The following is a 17,922-nucleotide window of genomic DNA, read 5'->3' on the forward strand; positions in this document are numbered from 1 at the left end:
GGGTGGCGGTCTGTGTATATTTGTAAACAACAGCTGGTGCACAAAAGCAAATACTAAGGAAGTCTCAAGGTTTTGCTCGCCTGAGGTAGAGTATCTTATGATAAGCTGTAGACCACACTATCTACCAAGAGAGTTTTCATCTATATTCTTCGTAGCTGTCTATTTACCACCACAAATTGATGCTGGCACTAAGACCACACTCAATGAGCTGTATAAGGCCATAAGCAAACAGGAAAATGCTCATCCAGAGGCGGCGCTCCTAGTGGCCGGTGACTTTAATGCAGGAAACTTAAATCCGTTCTACCTCATTTCTACCAGCATGTTAAATGTGCATCCAGAGGAAAAAGAACTCTATACCACCTTTACTCCACACACAGAGACACATACAAAGCTCTCCCTCCATTTGGCAAATCTGACCAAAACTCTATCCTCCTGATTACAAGCAAAAACTAAAGCAGGAAGCACCAGTGACTCGGTCAATAAAGAAGTGGTCAGATGACGCAGATGCTAAGCTACAGGACTGTTTTGCTGGCACAGACTGGAATATGTTCCGGGATTCTTCCGATGGCATTGAGGAGTATACCACATCAGTCACTGGCTTCATCAATAAGTGCATTGATGACGTTGTCCCCACAGTGACCGTACGTACATATCCCAACCAGAAGCCATGGATTACAGGCAACATCCGCACTGAGCTAAAAGGGTAGAGCTGCCGCTTTCAAGGAGCGGGACTCTAACCTGGACGCTTATAAGAAATCCCACTATGCCCTCCGACAAACCATCACACAGGCAAAGCATCAATACAGGACTAAGACTGAATCGTGCTACACCGGCTCTGACGCTCGTCGGATGTGGCAGAGCTTGCAAACTATTACAGACTACAAAGGGAAGCACAGCCGCGAGCTGCCCAATGACACGAGCCTATCAGACAAGCTTACTTCTATGCTCGCTTCAAGGCAAGCGACACTGAAGCATGCATGAGAGCATCAGTTGTTCCGGACGACTGTGTGATCACGCTCTCCGTAGCCGATGTGAGGAAGACCTTTAAACAGGTCAACATTCACAGACGTATTACCAGGACGTGTACTCAGAGCATGCGCTGACCAACTGGCAAGTGTCTTCACTGACATTTTCAACCTGTCCCTGACTGAGTCAATAATACCAACATGTTTCAAGCAGACCACCATGGTCCCTGTGCCCATGAACGCGAAGGTAACCTGCTTAAATGACTACTGCCCCGTAGCACTCACGTCGGTAGTCATGAAGTGCTTTGAAAGGCTGGTCATGGCTCACATCAACACCATTATCCCAGAAACCCTAGACCCACTCCAATTTGCATACCGCCCCAACAGATCCACAGATGATGCACTCTCTATTGCACTCCACACTGCCCTTTCCCACCTGGACAAGAGGAACACCTACGTGAGAATGCTATTCATTGACTACAGCTCAGCGTTCAACACCATAGTGCCCTCAAAGCTCATCACTAAGCTAAGGACCCTGGGACTAAACACCTCCCTCTGCAACTGGATCCTGGACTTCCTGACGGACCACTCCCAGGTGGTAAGGGTAGGTAACAACACATCTGCCACGCTGATCTTCAACACGGGGGCCCCTCATGGGTGCGTGTTCAGTCCCCTCCTGTACTCCCTGTTCACCCATGACTCCGTGGCCAGGCACGATTCCAACACCTTCATTAAGTTTGCCGACGACACAACAGTGGTAGGCCTGATCACCAACAACGATGAGACAGCCTATAGGGAGGAGGTCAGAGACCTGGCCATGTGGTGCCAGGATAACAACCTCTCCCTCAACGTGACCAAGACAAAGGAGATGATTGAGAACTGAACTACAGGAAAAGAAGGACAGAGCATGCCCCCATTCTCATCGACGGGGCTGTAGTGGAGCAGGTTGAGAGCTTCAGGTTCCTTGGTGGCCACATCACCAACAAACTATCATGGTCCAAACACACCAAGACAGTCGTGAAGAGGGCACGACAAAGCCTATTCCCCCTCAGGAGACTGAAAAGATTTGGCATGGGTCCTCAGATCCTCAAAAACGTATACAGCTGCACCATCGAGAGCATCCTGACTGGTTGCAACACCGCCTGGTATGGCAACTGCTCGGCCTCCGACCGCAAGGCACTACAGGGGGTAGTGCGTACGGCCCAGTACATCACAAGAAGAGACTTGCTTGGGCCAAGAAACACAAGCAATGGACATTAGACCAGTGGAAATCTGTCCTTTGGTCTGGAGTCCAAATTGGAGATTTTTGGTTCCAACTGCCATGACATTGTGAGACGCAGAGTAGGTGAATGGATGATGTCCCACCGTGAAGCATGGAGGAGGTGTGATGGTGTGGGGGTGCTTTGCTGGTGACAGTCTGTGATTTATTTAGAATTCAAGGCACACTTAACCAGCATGGCTACCACAGCATTCTGCAGCGATACGCCATCCCATCTGGTTTTAGCTTAGTGGGACTATCATTTGTTTTTCAACAGGACAATGACCCAACACACCTCCAGGCTGTGTAAGGGCTATTTGACCAAGAAGGAGAGTGATGGAGTGCTGCATCAGATGACCTGGCCTCCACAAATCACCCAACCTCAACCCAATCGAGATGGTTTGGGATGAGTTGGACCGCAGAGTGAAGGAAAAACAGCCAACAAGTGCTCAGGATATGGGAACTCCTTCAAGACTGTTGGAAAAGCATTCCTTATGAAGCTGGTTGAGAGAATGCCAAGAGTGTGCAAAGCTGTCATCAAGGCAGCTATTTGAAGAATATAAAATAACATATTTTGATTTGTTTAACACTTTTTTTGGTTACTACATGATTCATACATGATGTGTTATTTCATAGTTTTGTTGTCTTCACTTTTATTCTACAATGTCCAAACATTTGACTGGTACTGTATATAATAAAAAGTGACCTGTTTTGCATGTTATTTTGGCATTAATTCGTGTTACAGATCAGTTTGAAACAATATAAAAAAATAAAATAAAAATATCCTTCAGTTAACAAAATGCAGCTCAGTGCCCAGCTGTGGTGCTTTCCGAGTGGCGCAGTGGTCTAAGGCACTAGAGATCCTCATTCGAATCCAGGCTCTGTCGTAGCTGGCCGCGACCGGGAGACCCTTGGGGCGGTGCACAATTGGCCCAGCATCGTCCAGGGTAGGGGAGGGAATGGCCGGCAGGGATGTAGCTCAGTTGGTAGAGCATGGCGTTTGCAAAGCCAGGGTTGTGGGTTCGATTCCCACGGGGGGTATGAAAAAAATACAAATAATGTATGCACTCACTAACTAAGTGGCTCTGGATGAAAAATATATAAATAAAATAATAATGTATCACTAACTGTAAGTGGCTCTGGATAAGAGCATCTGCTAAAATGACTAAAATGTCATGTAAAATGTAGAGGGGGCAGCCAGCGAAACCACAGAGTGTGGGCGTTGGCAATCTTCTTTAGTTGCGCCGTGATTGGCTCAGTGTTCTGTCACTCATGGGGACACTACATCCCTGCAGAATCTACAGGGAGAGCTCGGCAGTTCAAGCCCCCTCGGGTGCTGCCAGACATTCACATTAGAAGACAAGCAGTCATCATGAATCACGTCGACACTCCACTGGCAAATCCTTGTCATATGAAGAGAAAATGATAGATAAAAACGTATCGGGTGCTCATCGGTTGTATTTTCTTTCTTTAGACCACATAGGCCGAATAAACATACTTCAAATGTTTCTCTCTCAGTAAAGTTAAGGTCTCAACGTCTTGCTAAATTGATCTAACATCTGAATTTCTGTCGGTCCATTTTTGAAAGTGCTGAAGGATGGCCTACCTAGTCGAAGCTCTTTTGCTTGCACTAGCTTATACTTAATGATACAAGAACAAACATATGAATTTACTGAACATAAATGTAATAATGTTTGTGTATGGTTCAAAAGTCATGCTGGCGTTCGTTATTATCGAAGGAGAAATGCGGTTCTTATCAAGTTACACAAATCCACAAGGAGTCAGTAGAAACCATATTTATTTAAGCAAGTCAGCCATGGATTTTGGCCGTAAGTAAACGAGGCTGAATGAACTGTTTCGCTGCCAGACAAGACTCCTCTGATAGCCAGGTGTAGCAGTGGTAAGGTGAGGGACTTCTGTTGGGACTCTGCTGTTTGGACGGCTTTATGGAGGCCCTAACAGCTTGGGACTCTGCTGTTTGGATGGCTTTATGGAGGCCCTAACAGCTTGGGACTCTGCTGTTTGGACGGCTTTATGGAGGCCCTAACAGCTTGGGATTCTGCTGTTTGGACGGCTTTATGGAGGCCCTAACAGCTTGGGACTCTGCTGTTTGGACGGCTTTATGGAGGCCCTAACAGCTTGGGACTCTGCTGTTTGGATGGCTTTATGGAGGCCCTAACAGCTTGGGACTCTGCTGTTTGGATGGCTTTATGGAGGCCCTAACAGCTTGGGACTCTGCTGTTTGGATGGCTTTATGGAGGCCCTAACAGCTTGGGACTCTGCTGTTTGGATGGCTTTATGGAGGCCCTAACAGCTTGGGACTCTGCTGTTTGGACGGCTTTATGGAGGCCCTAACAGCTTGGGACTCTGCTGTTTGGACGGCTTTATGGAGGCCCTAACAGCTTGGGACTCTGCTGTTTGGATGGCTTTATGGAGGCCCTAACAGCTTGGGACTCTGCTGTTTGGACGGCTTTATGGAGGCCCTAACAGCTTGGGACTCTGCTGTTTGGACGGCTTTATGTAGGCCCTAACAGCTTGGGACTCTGCTGTTTGGATGGCTTTATGGAGGCCCTAACAGCTTGGGACTCTGCTGTTTGGATGGCTTTATGGAGGCCCTAACAGCTTGGGACTCTGCTGTTTGGATGGCTTTATGGAGGCCCTAACAGCTTGGGACTCTGCTGTTTGGACGGCTTTATGGAGGCCCTAACAGCTTGGGACTCTGCTGTTTGGACGGCTTTATGGAGGCCCTAACAGCTTGTGGTCAGTGTTATAGTGCAATGAATGTATTGTTTAGTGTTGTGTAGTGGCTTTGCTGGCATGCATCTCAAAACATGGTTTGAGTTCTCCCCACCAAGATTAACATGCTAAAAAAAAATTGCCACTGTGAGCAATTAGCAGCTATGAAACAAAACAGCAGAAACACTTTGAAAACAGCTACTGCCGTATTTTTCTAACATGTGCTCATACTTGACTTACCATTTTTTATTCACAAATGTAATGCTCGCACTGTAGAGCCCTGCAAATTGACCACCCGCCAACATGGCTGGTGAAATAGATATTCTTCCCCGCCAATACCCGAATCTACCTGCATTTGGCGGGTGTTAATCGGTAACCTTGGGCCAGGCTACGTCGGGTTGTCACACACCCTTATGAAACAAATCCTTGGAGATTTCCGGGCAAGAACACAACTCTTTCTGAATACAATAATTCATTAACAAAATGGTTCATACTCTTGGCCGCCTTAGGTCGCCATTATGGGTCAATTCTCCACCCAGATAATGTTGACAATGAACATAACCACTGGGGGGGGGAGAAAGGCTAGAGTGGAACAATTGTGTCAACATGTTAATATCCAGTGAACAGGGATAATATGATGCTGCCATTATTATTATTATTATTATTATTATTATTCTCCCCCCCGAACCCCCTATGAATTAAAGCCCCTCCCCCCCTATGAATTAAAGCCCCTCCCCCCGCCCCTCCCACTATGAATTAAAGCCCCTCCCCCCGATCCCCCTATGAATTAAAGCCCCTCCCCCGCATGAATTAAAGCCCCTCCCCCCACGAATTAAAGCCCCTCCCCCTCCCCCCATGAATTAAAGCCACTCCCCCTATGAATTAAAGCCCCTTCCAGGGGAAGGGGGATACCTAGTCTGAAAGGGACAGGGGGGAGGGGATACCTAGTCTGAAAGGGACAGGGGGGAGGGGGATACAGTTGTACAACTGAACGCATTCAACTGAAAAGTGTCTTCCGCATTTAACCCAACCCCTCTGAATCAGAAATGGCATCCTATTCCAGTACTTTAGACCAGGGCCCATTATTCCCTATATAGCGCTCTACTTTTGACCAGAGATCTATGGGCCCTGGTCCAAAGTAGTGCACAAAATAGGGTGGGATTTGGGACACTGCAGCCCAGGCTATTTGGATGTGCTGCTGAGAGTCCAGACATGACACAGGCTGGCCCAGGAATAAACACCATGGGTTACAGCCCAAATAGTACCCTGTTCCCTTTATACTGCACTACTTTTGTTCTGGTCAAAAGTAGAGCACTATATAGGGACTAGGGTGCCATTTGGAACATACCCACAGACCTTTAACTGCCTCTCAGAATGTACGTGACAGGAGGACAGGGAAACTAGCATGCAGCTTTCAGTCCTACTGAAGAGAGATCCTTTCCTTTGATTTACCACAGAAGAACAAAGTCTAATAGGAGCAGCAGTGTTTACTGTTTATATTCTGAAGAAAAATATAAAAAATGCAACATGTGACAAATTCAACAATTTTACTGAGTTACAGTTCATAAGGAAATCAGTCAACTGAAATAAATTAGGCACTGGGAGACAGGCCCAGCCATGCAGGCGTTCATCCCCACAAAACGGCTTTATTACAGACAGAAATACTTCTGTTTCATCAGCTGTCCGGGTGGTAACCAAACTTCTTCCATTTAAGAATGATGGAGGCCACGGTGTTCTTGGGGACCTTCAATGCTGCAGACATTTTTTGGTACCCTTCCCCAGATCTGTGCCTCGACACAATCCTGTCTCGGAGCTCTACGGACAATTCCTTTGACCTCATGGCTTGGTTTTTGCTCTGACATGCACTGTCAACTGTGGGACCTTATATAGACAAGTGTGTGCCTTTCCAAATCATGTCCAATCAATTGAATTTACCACAGGTGGCCTCCAATCAAGTTGTAGAAACATCTCAAGGCTGATCAATGGAAACAGGATGCACCTGAGCTCAATTTCGAGTCTCAAAGCAAATTGTCTGAATAGTTATGTAAATAAGGTATTTCTGTTTATTATTTTTAATACATTTGGAAAAATTTCTAAAAAACTGTTTTCGCTTTGTCATTATGGGGTATTGTGTGTAGATTGCTGAGGAAATGTTTTTTTAAAATCAATTTTAGAATAAGGCTGTAACGTAACAAAATGTGGAAAAAGTCAAGGGGTCTGAATACATTCCGAAGGCACTGTTTAGGGAACAGGGTACCATTGGGGATACAGCCCTGACACCCACTGCCTGGTCGCTCCTCCTCGTGGTCTTGCCCTATCAAGACTGATTATCCCGCTGGACTTAATCCGCTCCTGGGATAAAAACACCATCTCTAGAACCGAGGTCTTGACTTAAATCTTCATTCTCCTGCCCACCCAAGGTGGGAATACAACGCACATATTAATATACACTGAACAAAATATAAAAACGCAACATGTAAAGTGTTGGTCTCATGTTTCATGAGCTGAAATAAAATATCCCAGAAATGTTCCAAATGCACAAAAAAACGTATTTCTCAAAATTGTGCGCAAATTTCTTTACATCCCTGTTAGTGAGCATTTCTCCTTTGCCAAGATAATCCATCCACCTGACAGGTGTGGCATATAAAGAGCTGATTAAACAGCATGATCATTACACAGGTGCAGCTTGTGCTGGGGACAATAAAACGGCACATTTTAGAGTGGCCTTTTGTCACACAAGACAATGCCACAGATGTCTCAAGTTGAGGGAGCGAGCAATTGGCATGCTGACTGCAGGAATGTCCACCAGAGGGGTTGGCAGAGAATTGAATGTTCATTTCTCTACCATAAACTGCCTCCAACGTCATTTTAGAGAATTTGGTCCAACAGGCTTCACAACCGCAGAACACCTATATGGCGTCCTGTAGGAGGGCGAGCGGTTTTCTGATGTCAACACCCCATGATGTATGGGCAGGCATATGCTACGGACAAACAAACACAATTGCATTTTATCAATGGCAATTTGAATGCACAGCGATACCGTGACGAGATCCTTAGGCCCATCGTCGTGCCGTTTATCCAACCGCCATCACCTCATGTTTCAGCATGATAATGCACAGCCCCATGTCGCAAGCACCTGTACACAATTCCTGGAAGCTGAAAATGTCCCAGTTCTTCCATGGCCTACATACGCACCAGACATGTCACCCATTGCGCTTGTTTAGGATGCTCTGGATCAATGAGTACGACAGCGCGTTCCAGTTCCCGACAATATCCCCTACCTACATGTCCAAATTACCTCGACTAACCTGTACCCCCTGTATATAGCCTCATTGTTATATTGTGTTAATTACATTTTTATTTGATTTAATCTATTTTCTTAAAACTGCATTGTTGGTTAAGGGCTTGTAAGTAAGCATTTCACGGTAAGGTCTACACCGGTTGTTTTCGGCGCAAGTTAAAGCAGGTGTCCTAGCTCTGGAATATCCTAGAATATCCTAGATCAAAAACACGGAACGGCTGCGGATCCCGGAGGAGAGGTTTGATACCAATCGCACATACCATGCAATGTTACTAGCTAGCTCAACAAGCTAACTAACTAAATAGCTACCTAGCTGACATTAGCGAATGTAAATTCAATACACTTAAAGTGAGGACTCTTACGTAAAACACATTGTCAGTTAGGCCTACATGTATATAGTTAAGTGGCTGCGACAGCCTTGATAAATAAAGCTAAATGAATAGCAGAAAAAAAGAACATGTACCTTCAAGGCTTCAGTATGTTCCTCCCAACACCAGCCTCCTCCCTCTCGCTGACAAAGCTGCAAATCTCCAATCAGCCAAGTCACGATTCTGAACGGAGCTTTTCTTTCCGGTGTCGCTTTCAAAATTAAAGCCTAGCGGAAGGCTTGGAAATGTTCCTACACAGTCAACCTATATCGAAGTCTTCAATCTATTTATAGTAAGGTTGTCAAACTTATTCCATGGAGGGCCTAGTGTCTGCTGTTTTTTTTTTAACCTTTCAATGAAGACCTAAACAACCAAGTGAGGGGAGTTCCTTACTAATCAGGGACCTTATTTCATCAATCAAGTACAAGGGAAGAGCGAAAACCTGCAGACACTCTGCACTCCACGGAATGAGTTTATCACGTGATAAATAGGGCCACTTACGTAGGCCTTTGTAAAGTCACATCATAACGTTCTCAGACGGAGTTTGGCAAACCCTGCTCTAACCAACAGCAACAGTATGGGTAGGCTAGTCTACAGGATGAGATAATTATGGATAACGGCAGTGAAGCATCATGTCACTAAGTCACCTGCTATTTATTGGAAAGGAGGATCAAGAACCATGCACTTTCACCACCCTGTGAAGTTCATCATTACATTATTTTTACATTTTAGTCATTTTAGCAGACGCGCTTATCCAGAGCGACTTACAGTTAGTGAGTGCATACATTTTGGTTCCAATTTTTTTTTTTTTTCATACTGGCCCCCGAACCCACAACCCTGGCGTTGCAAACGCCATGCTCTACCAACTGAGCTACATCCCTGCTGGCCATTCCCTCCCCTACCCTGGACGACGCTGGATGTGCGCCGCCCCATGGGTCTCCCGGTCGCGGGCGGCTACGACAGAGCCTGGATTCGAACCAGGATTTCTAGTGGCACAGTGGCCTTAGACCACTGCGCCACTCGGGAGGTTTTTAACACACAGAGAATACTGTAGTCTACTGTATTCAACACACAGACAATACTGTAGTCACTAAGTCACTATTTTACCTTCATAAAGACACTTGCTATTTATTGGAAAGGAGGATCAAGATCACCATGCACTTTCACCACCCTGTGAAGTTCATTATAACTTATTTCATCTGTAGCCTAATAAACTGCATGGTTTCCCGAGTCGCAGTGGGAGGACCACACACCATATCATCCCGTGACTCCAAATCTATTTCAATTTGTTTACTGGTCAGCGCTTGGGCTGGCATTGTGCAGAATCAGAATTTTGTTATCCCACTCTTGGTCGCCAGGTGGCGCAGCAACACCCGTTTCCACACAACCAGAAGACGGCCGTTTCGTCAGAAGGCGGATCCGCTCCTTGCCTTTTGGCGAATCCATTTGTGGTTTCAGGGTGGGTGGGAAAGGAGTTGGGTGCAGTTGAATCAGTGAAGGTAACCTGTAGTGGACTTGTGATATTTGTTTGTGTTTCTTCTGACCAGAGGGAGTGGGCACGCTGTGTCGCGCAACTTGGGTCAAGATCTGTTTCTTGCTTTGCTCTTAGGAACAGGGAACCATTGAAAGTAGTGATTTCTGGGGTAGCGTTAAGTGTAGAGGTGGAGCAATTGAAGTTGTAGATTCCTGGTGTTTGTGATGCCCGCCGTTTGGTGCGACGCAGACCCGGTGGTGAGTGAGGTGAAACAGAGGAGTCACTGTCAGTCCTTTTGAGTCAGAGTCTTTACCCGACAAAGTCAAGTTAGGATATATCAGTTATCCTGTTAGAGCTTTTGTGCCGAATCCACTGCGGTGTTTCAGGTGCAAAGTTTATGGTCATGTTGCAGCAGTTTGTAGGAGGGAGATTCCAAGATGTGGGAAGAGTGCAGGAGGGCATTGGACAGAGGATTGTGTAGTTTCAGTGCATAAAGTTGTGTGTCTACTGTGGGAGTGCCCATGTTGCTGGGGATCGGAAGTGTCCGGTGCAAGTGTCATATGCTGAGGCAGTGAAGAAAGTAGAGGAGGATGGTTCAAGGATCCTGAGAGGATCCCTGTGAGTAGTAGATCTGTGCCAGCACAGAGGGGTAGGCCAACGAGTGATATATATTTTTAAATTTTAGTCATTTAGCAGACGCTCTTATCCAGAGCGACTTACAGTTAGTGAGTGCATACATTTTCATACTGGCCCCCCGTGGAAAACGAACCCACAACCCTGGCGTTGCAAGCGCCATGCTCTACCAACTGAGCTACGGGGGACTTGCATATATGCTTCAGTAAGGTTGTCTTCTTAGCGTTCATAGCAATGGTTATCAACTGTAGTATTTGGATATACGAGATTTGACTTCAGAAGAGTTACAGGGTGTGTTGAGTGGTGGTTTCCCGTCCTCGCAGGCCATTGGATGGAGTCACAGTATTGGAATGGGGTAGTGGGGTTTTAATGTGTAGAGTTAGATGGAAGGGTGTTTTTTAATTATTATAATATATACATAATAAATATTTATTATTATTATTATTTATGTATTACTTTTTTATTTTGTATCACAAAGTATAATGGATTTATATTATAGTCCAGTTGGGAGCGGTAATGCAACATATTGGGTGCCAACCGCCGTTAAACTCCAAAGAAGAAGAAGAAGAAGAAGAAGAAGAAGAAGGCGGCTCCTCAACCTGGAAGTTGTGCATTACGAACGAACGGTTTCTCTTTAAACGGTTAAATTTCGAAGGCTCACAGTTTGAAGTAATGTCAAGGATAGATCTTGAGCCGGTGTGTTAGTGTTAGAACATAACCGGATCGTGTCTTCCTTCCTATAATTTCCAAACGTGCAGGTAAGAGCCAAGGGGTTATTTTCGGTGGTTGCTGCAGACACGAGAAGCCAGCAGCAGTTTACGTTTACTAGCTAACGTTAGCATGACAGCTTCATCCACCTGTCAATCTATTATGTTCCCATCAAGACAGTTATTGTTAGCTAGCCTGAATCGCGGTAATAATGTTCAGATAACTTTGTTTGATTCACATCGGGATTGAATTGGACCTAAAAACATATTTCACATCGACTGGTTAGCATGTTGGCTAGTTAGCTTACCGGGCCAACTGCCTTTGGCCGTTAGATTAGCTAGCCTCAGCCGGTGAACTGGCGCACCGACTGAACTGCAGGTAATGTCCGCCCCGTGTGCCAATTTATGGTTGAATAGCTAGCAGCTAACTAAATACATTACATCCAGTTGCTAGCAACTGTTTTGACATGCTGGTTGTTAGTTAGTTAACTGGTCTGAGAAATGTAAGGGACTAGCAGCAAAAGGGATGTTCATTTTTTTTTTGTATGAATCAGTTTGAAGTCTAGTGCTCGGTTCAGAACAAATGCCCCGCCCAGCATTTGGCTATACTTGATCATTCTGATTAATTTATTAATTGATGTATATCAAGTTTCATTGTGAAAATTGAGTAATATTGGAGATTATTTTTTTATTTTTATTTTTTTATTTCACCTTTATTTAACCAGGTAAGCCAGTTGAGAACAGGTTCTCATTTACAACTGCGACCTGGCCAAGATAAAGCAAAGTAGTGCAATAAAAACAACACAGAGTTACATATGGGGTAAAAAAACATAAAGTCAGAAATACAACAGAAAATATATATACAGTGTGTGCAAATGTAGCAAGTTATGGAGGTAAGGCAATAAATAGGCTATAGTGCAGAATAATTACAATAGTATTAACACTGGAATGCTAGATGTGCAAGAGATGATGTGCAAATAGAGATACTGGGGTGCAAAAGAGCAAAATAAATAACAATATAGGGATGAGGTAGTTGGGTGGGCTAATTTCAGATGGGCTGTGTACAGGTGCAGTGATCGGTAAGGTGCTCTGACAACTGATGCTTAAAGTTATTGAGGGAGATAAGAGTCTCCAGCTTCAGAGATTTTTGCAATTCGTTCCAGTCATTGGCAGCAGAGAACTGGAAGGAATGGCGGCCAAAGGAGGTGTTGGCTTTGGGAATGACCAGTGAGATATACCTGCTGGAGCGCAGACTACGGGTGGGTGCTGCTATGGTGACCAATGAGCTAAGATAAGGCGGGGATTTGCCTAGCAGTGATTTATAGATGGCCTGGAGCCAGTGGGTTTGACGACGAACATGTAGTGAGGACCAGCCAACAAGAGCGTACAGGTCACAGTGGTGGGTAGTGTATGGGGCTTTGGAGACAAAACGGATGGCACTGTGATAGACTACATCCAATTTGCTGAGTAGAGTGTTGGAGGCTATTTTGTAAATGACATCGCCGAAGTCAAGGATCGGTAGGATAGTCAGTTTTACGAGGGCATGTTTGGCAGCATGAGTGATGAGGCTTTGGGTGAAAAACCTATATTCTCTGAGGATCGGATTGGTGGTGGTTGTTGCAAGGGTGTGTGTATATATATATATATACGTGTGTGTGAATTCAGACCCCTTGACTTTTTCCACATTTTGTTAGATTACAGCCTTATTCAAAAATGGCTTTAAAAAAAATTTTTTTCGCATCAATCTACACACAACACCCCATAATGATAAATAATAATAATATGCCATTTAGCAGACGCTTTTATCCAAAGCGACTTAAAGCAAAAATGGGTTTTTAGAAATTTTTGCAAATGTATTACAAATAAAAAAATGGAAATATTACATTTACATAAGTATTCAGACCCTTTACTCAGTACTTTGTTGAAGCACCTTTGGCAGCAATTACATCCTCGAGTCTTCTTGGGTATGAAACTACAAGCTTGGCACACCTGTATTTGGGTAGTTTCTCCCATTCTTCTCTGCAGATCCTCTCAAGCTCTGTCAGGTTGGATGGGGAGCGTTGCTGCACAGCTATTTTCAGGTCTCTCCAGAGATGTTCGATCGGGTCAAGTCCAGGCTCTGGCTGGGCCACTCAAGGTCATTCAGAGACTTGTCCCGAACCCACTCCTGCGTTGTCTTGGCTGTGTGCTTAGGTTCGTTGTCATGTTGGAAGGTGAACCTTCACCCCAGTCTGAGGTCCTGAGCGCTCTGGAGCAGGTTTTCATCAAGGATCTCTCTGTACTTTGCTCTGTTCATCTTTCCCTCGATCCTGACTAGTCTCCCAGTCCCCACTGCTGAAAAACATCCCCACAGCATGATGCTGCCACCACCATGCTTTACCGTAGGGATGGTGCCAGGTTTCCTCCAGATGTGACGCTTGGCATTCAGGCCAAAGAGTTCAATCTTGGTTTCATCAGACCAGAGAATCTTGTTTCCCATGGTCTGAGTCTTTAGCTGCCTTTTGGCAAACTCCAAGCGGGCTGTCATGTGCCTTTTACTGAGGAGTGGCTTCTGTCTGACCACTCTACCATAAAGGCCTGATTGGTGAAGTGCTGCAGAGATGGTTGTCCTTCTGGAAGGTTCTCCCATCTCCACAGAGGAAGTCTGGAGCTCTGTCAGAGTGACCATCGGGTCCTTGGTCACCTCCCTGACCAAGACCCTTCTCCCCCGATTGCTCAGTTTGGCCAGGCGGCCAGCTCTAGGAAGAGTCTTAGTGGTTCCAAACTTCTTCTATTTTAAAGAATAATGGAGGCCACTGTGTTCTTGGGGACCTTCAATGCTGCTGAAATGTTTTGGTACCTTTCCCTAGATCTGTGCCTCGACACAATCCTGTCTCGGAGCTCTACGGACAATTCCTTCGACCTCATGGCTTGGTTTTTGCTCTGACATGCACTGTCAACTGTGGGACCTTATATAGACAGGTGTGTGTGCCTTTCCAAATCATGTCCAATCAATTGAATTTACCACAGGTGGACTCCAATGAAGTTATATAAACATCTCAAGGATGATCAATGGAAACAGTAAGCACCTGATCTCAATTTCGAGTCTCATAGCAAAGGGTCTGAATACTTATGTAAATAAGGTATCTGATTTTTATTAGTAATAATTTTCAACAATTTCAAAACCAGTTTTCGCTTTGTCATTATGGGGTATTGTGTATTTTTTTAAAGAGCCATTTTAGAATAAGGCTGTAACGTAACAAAATGTGGAAAAAGTAAAAGGGGTCTGAATACTTTCCGAAGGCACTGTGTGTGTATATACAGTACCAGTCAAAAGTTTGGACACCTACTCATTCAAGGGTTTTTCTTTATTTTTACTATTTTCTACATTGTAGAATAATAGTGAAGACATCAAAACTATGAAACCAAAAAAGTGTTTAACAAATCAAAATATATTTTATATTTGAGATTCTTCAAATAGCCACCCTTTGCCTTGACAGCTGTGCACACTCTTGGCATTCTCTCAACCAGCTTCACCTGGAATGCTTTTCCAACAGTCCTGAAGGAGTTCCCACATATGCTGAGCACTTGTTGGCTGCTTTTCCTTCACTCTGCCGTCTGACTCATCCCAAACCATCTCAATTGGGTTGAGGTCGGGGGATTGTGGAGGCCAGGTCATCTGATGCAGCACTCCATCACTCTCCTCCTTGGTTAAATAGCCCTTACACAGCCTGGAGGTGTGTTGGGTCATTGTCCTGTTGAAAAACAAATGATAGTCCCACTAAGCCCAAACCAGATGGGATGGCGTATTGCTGCAGAATGCTGTGGTAGCCATGCTGGTTAAGTGTGCCTTGAATTCTAAATAAATCACAGACCGTGTGACCAGCAAAGCACCCCCACACCATAACACCACCTCCTCCATGCTTTACGGTGGGAAATACACATGTGGAGATCATCTGTTCACACACACACACCGCATCTCACAAAGACATAGCGGTTGGAACCAAAAATCTCCAATTTGGACCAAAGGACAGATTTCCACCGGTCTAATGTCCATTGCTCGTGTTTCTTGGCCCAAGCAGGTCTCTTCTTCTTATTGGTGTATTTTAGTAGTGGTTTCTTTGCAGCAATTCGACCATGAAGGCCTGATTCACGCAGTCTCCTCTGAACAGTTGATGTTGAGATGTGTCTGTTACTTGAACTCTGAAGCATTTATTTGTGCTGCAATCTGAGGCTGGTAACTCTAATGAACTTATCCTCTGCAGCATAGGTAACTCTGGGTCTTCCTTTCCTGTGGCGGTCCTCATGAGAGCCAGTTTCATCATAGCGCTTGATGGTTTTTGCAACTGCACTTGAAGAAACTTTAAAAGTTCTTGAAATTTTCCGGATTGACTGACCTTCCTGTGTTAAGCCAGTTTGCGCTGTTCTGTGAAGGGAGTAGTACACAGCGTTGTACGAGATCTTCAGTTTCTTGGCAATTTCTCGCATGGAATAGCCTTCATTTCTCAGAACAAGAATAGACTGACGAGTTTCAGAAGAGTTATTTGTTTCTTGCCATTTTGAGCCTGTAATCGAACCCACAATTGCTGATGCTCCAGATACTCAACTAGTCTCAAAAGGCCAGTTTTATTGCTTCTTTAATCAGCACAACAGTTTTCAGCTGTGCTAACATAATTGCAAAAGGGTTTTCTAATGATCAATTAGTCTTTTAAAAGTATAAACTTGAATTAGCCAACACAGCGTGCCATTGGAGCACAGGACTGATGGTTGCTGATAATGGGCCTCTGTACGCCTATGTAGATATTCCATAAAAAATCAGCCGTTTCCAGCTACAATAGCCATTTACAACATTAACAATGTCTACACTGTATTTCTGATCAATTTAATGTTATTTTAATCGACAAAAAAATTGCTTTTCTTTCGAAAACAAAGACATAAGTGATCCCAAACCTTTGAACTGTAGTGTGTGTGTGTGTATATGTGTGTGTGTGTGTGTGTGTGTATATATATATATATATAAGAGTAGCAGCAGCGTATGGAGCCATTTGATGAACTGTTCAGCAGTCTTATGACTTGGGGTTAGAAGCTGTTAAGGTGCCTTTTGGTTCCAAACTTGGTGCTCCGGTACCGCTTGCAATGTGATAGCAGAGAGAACAGTCTATGACTTGGGCGGCTGGAGTTTTTAGGGCCTTCCTCTGACACCGCCTGGTATAGAGGTCCAGGATGGCAGGAAGCTTGGCCTCAGTGATGTACTGGGCCGTACGCACTACCCTCTGTAGCGCCTTGTGGTCGGATGCCAAGCAGTTGCCATACCAGGCGGTGATGCAGCCAGTCAAGATGCTCTCGATGGTGCATCTGTAGAACTTTGAGGATCTGAGGGCCCATGCCAAATCTTTTCAGCCTCCTGAGGGGATAAGAGGCTTTATAGTGCCCTCTTCACGACTGTGTTGGTGTGATTGGACCATGATAGATCCTTAGTGATGTGGACACCGCTCCTCTACAGCCCTGTCGATGTGAATGGGGGCGTGTTCAGTCCTCCGTTTCCTGTAGTCCACGATCAGCTCCTTTGTCCTGGAGAACCTTGAAGTGTTCTTATCAGCTGTGTAAAGTGGATTTATTAGCGTGCGTGTGAGTCTGAGAGAGAGAGGGAGAGGGAGAGAGAGAGAGAAGACTATGGCTGGGACCTATGCAGACTGAGAGTTGTGCTGACCTGAGGAAACACTATTGATCTGTAAAGGATTGGACCTGACCTGTCCTGCTGGACCATCTATCTAGTGTTATCGCTCACTCTCACCATGCTCCCTGGGTTGGGCTGTAGAGAGGTACTGTCTCTCACCATGCTCCCTGGGCTGTAGAGAGGTACTGTCTCTCACCGTGCTCCCTGGGCTGTAGAGAGGTACTGTCTCTCACCATGCTCCCTGGGCTGTAGAGAGGTACTGTCTCTCACCGTGCTCCCTGGGCTGGGCTGTAGAGAGGTACTGTCTCTCACCATGCTCCCTGGGCTGTAGAGAGGTACTGTCTCTCACCATGCTCCCTGGGCTGTAGAGAGGTACTGTCTCTCACCGTGCTCCCTGGGTTGGGCTGTAGAGAGGTACTGTCTCTCACCGTGCTCCCTGGGCTGGGCTGTAGAGAGGTACTGTCTCTCACCGTGCTCCCTGGGTTGGGCTGTAGAGAGGTACTGTCTCTCACCGTGCTCCCTGGGTTGGGCTGTAGAGAGGTACTGTCTCTCACCGTGCTCCCTGGGCTGGGCTGTAGAGAGGTACTGTCTCTCACCGTGCTCCCTGGGTTGGGCTGTAGAGAGGTACTGTCTCTCACCGTGCTCCCTGGGCTGTAGAGAGGTACTGTCTCTCACCGTGCTCCCTGGGCTGTAGAGAGGTACTGTCTCTCACCATGCTCCCTGGGTTGGGCTGTAGAGAGGTACTGTCTCTCACCGTGCTCCCTGGGTTGGGCTGTAGAGAGGTACTGTCTCTCACCGTGCTCCCTGGGCTGTAGAGAGGTACT

At 45.6% G+C, this 17,922-nt stretch overlaps 2 protein-coding genes across 3 annotated transcripts in view; one reads left to right on the forward strand and one right to left on the reverse strand.

The window, feature by feature from the left end:
• Positions 1-8,954, reverse strand: part of miga1 (mitoguardin 1) — a 66,711-nt gene extending 57,757 nt beyond the window's left edge. Inside the window, exon 1 of the mRNA XM_041842957.2 lies at positions 8,724-8,954. The gene's annotated coding sequence lies outside the window, so the exon portion shown is untranslated. The remainder of the gene's footprint in view (positions 1-8,723) is intronic.
• A 2,366-nt stretch (positions 8,955-11,320) lies between these two features.
• The window catches only part of usp33 (ubiquitin specific peptidase 33), an 83,493-nt gene continuing 76,891 nt past the window's right edge, over positions 11,321-17,922 (forward strand). For both annotated transcript variants that reach the window (XM_041842954.1, XM_041842956.1), the window contains exon 1: positions 11,321-11,493. The gene's annotated coding sequence lies outside the window, so the exon portion shown is untranslated. The remainder of the gene's footprint in view (positions 11,494-17,922) is intronic.

Source organism: Coregonus clupeaformis, chromosome 21, assembly GCF_020615455.1.
Source record: "Coregonus clupeaformis isolate EN_2021a chromosome 21, ASM2061545v1, whole genome shotgun sequence".
Classification (NCBI taxonomy): domain Eukaryota; kingdom Metazoa; phylum Chordata; class Actinopteri; order Salmoniformes; family Salmonidae; genus Coregonus; species Coregonus clupeaformis.